The sequence below is a fragment of the Triticum aestivum genome, chromosome 2A (genome assembly GCF_018294505.1).
Source record: "Triticum aestivum cultivar Chinese Spring chromosome 2A, IWGSC CS RefSeq v2.1, whole genome shotgun sequence".
NCBI lineage: Eukaryota > Viridiplantae > Streptophyta > Magnoliopsida > Poales > Poaceae > Triticum > Triticum aestivum.
Window position 1 is genome coordinate 26,318,501 of NC_057797.1, and position 2,383 is coordinate 26,320,883.

Consider the following 2,383-nt stretch of genomic DNA (forward strand, 5'->3'; position numbering starts at 1 on the left):
AGCCCTTTGTGTGGTGTCGCTCAGACGCCCGACTGTGGCATTTCTTTTAAAGCCCTTTATGTGGTGTCGCTCAGACGCCCGACTGTGGCATTTCTTTTAAAGCCCTTTATGTGGTGTCGCTTAGACGCCCGACTGTAGCATTTCTTTTAAAGCCCTTTATGTGGTGTCGCTAAGACGCCCGACTGTGGCTTTGCTTGTTATTTATTTCATAAATTTTAATACTACGATGTTATTGCAATTTTATAAATAACTTGCTTGCACGCATCAGAGATTTATTTATCTTTTGTGACTGACGTCATGAGCATAAAATATTTTTAGCACATCATTGTTATATTATACCTGTGTTCATAATGTTTGCGAGTACATTCAAAGTACTCACTGGCTTGTCCCTGGCTATTGTCTTGGCCAGATTTTCTTGCACGAAGAGGAGCGACGCGATGACAGCCCCGGAACCTAAGTAATGGAGATAGCAGCCTCGCGAAGATAGGAGTTAACCTGGTCAGCTGTTCCCGTGGGAAATGGAGTCCCATAGACACTGATGTTTCACAACCCGCTTCCGCCATCAACCACTAGAAACCATTTGTTGTACTCACAGGCCAGAATGGCCTTGTACTACATATTTTGTTTTCTGCTTGGAATTTCTGTATCAAGTTGGAGCCTCATTAGCTAATAGTAATCCTAGGGCTGGTGAGCACGACGGTCTTTTCTGGAAATTTATTACCCGGAAAACCGGTCGTGACAGACTTGGTATCAGAGCCAGGCTGACCATTGGCTAATCCTATCTTAGCCAGGTCGAAAAACTTAGGCAAACCAACCCACTAGACCTTAGCCAAACCCCAGCCAAGCTTCTCGTGGTAGATAGCCACACAGTAATCCCGACACTTTTGGCAGTCGGTGCCCAACCTATCAGCCTAGCCTGTCGATCGCACACCAGTGACCAGCACCCAAGGCGCCTCATTCGCAAGCGTGCGGAAGAAGACTCCGTCCCCTTTTTCCTATAAAAAGGGCACGCTAGTCTCAACCCAGCACAGCACAGCCGCTACCCCAAACCGAGCCACAATGCCTGGACCCATAGTGCACAACGAGACCACAGCAACCAACCTTGGAGGTTTTATGACCATCCTCGCAAACCTCACCCGTCGTGCCTATGCGTTAGAGGAGCCACCAGAATATGTTGTGTACCAAGGACCCATGAGCGGTGAGGACCACCAATTCTGGGCCACTGTGCACATCTACGGTAGGGGTCTAGCACCCGAGCGCCCCTATAGGTTCACCGGAAGAACAACTTCCTTTGAGCCACAAGCCATACAACTAGCTGCTCGAGAGGCTATAGTTCATCTCAGGCACTTGTCGCCCAGAGTTAACTGTCGCTCGTTCCACTACTACCCCAGACGTGAAGGGTATGGTAGACCACCCCAAGTTGCCAACGGAGATCACGAGACAGATCCTGCATTATTGCACCTGGTGCGCTATGTAAGTGCACTAGAGGAACTGTGCGATCAAATCACTATTGATTTAATTGCAGCTCGTGGAGAGCTGGTTCGTTGAGCCCCGGCGAGAGAAGAAAACGAGCCCAACGCCGACAACCCAGTCGTGTTGTTTGGACAACCGATCGAGACCCCGAGATCAGCTCCAGCCACCAACCGAGATGCTTTGATGACCCCAGAAGTGCTTCGTCGCCTTTTGGGAACACACTCCAACGGGATTGTGGCTAACAATCCCCGCGATGGTCATCATCACTACCCCGACCCTGCAGTTCCTCCGCCATCTCCGACTAATCCCGGTAGTGAGACACGTGGAGAAGCCTCGACATCCACCAGGCACGCCCGTTTAGACATTAACAAGGTAGACTAAGCCGTATGAGTAGCACCGAGTTTCAGTGTATCCTCGCGTTGTAATCGTGCGACCATGTATATTAATGTAGCCTGTCATTGTGCCTCTGCTTTAATGGTAGCCTTGCATATTTTCTTTGTCAGCGCATAGTTGCACATTTTCCGGGCACAACTACCAAAACCAACCCGACGACAACCACAGTAACACGTCTCTTTATGAGATATGTGTATCTCTGACACTGACCCGACCTTTGGAGCTAAGCTGGCAAATTTATTACCTTTCACCACGGTAAAACGAATCCGGCTCCATTGCTATATAAAGGCCACCTTGTGACCTTACCCAGCAACCCTCACATTGTGCACCACACTCACAACTTTTTCCTGTCATGCCGAGCCCCAGCATTCATCTGAGAACCCCAGATGCAACCCCAGGTAGCTTTGTCAAAATATTGTGGGATTTTACCCGCAGTACCATGGGTTCTACCCAGCCACCTCAGTACGAGCTGTTCAAATCAAGGATCACCCCATCCACCTCGGAATATTGGGCAGCA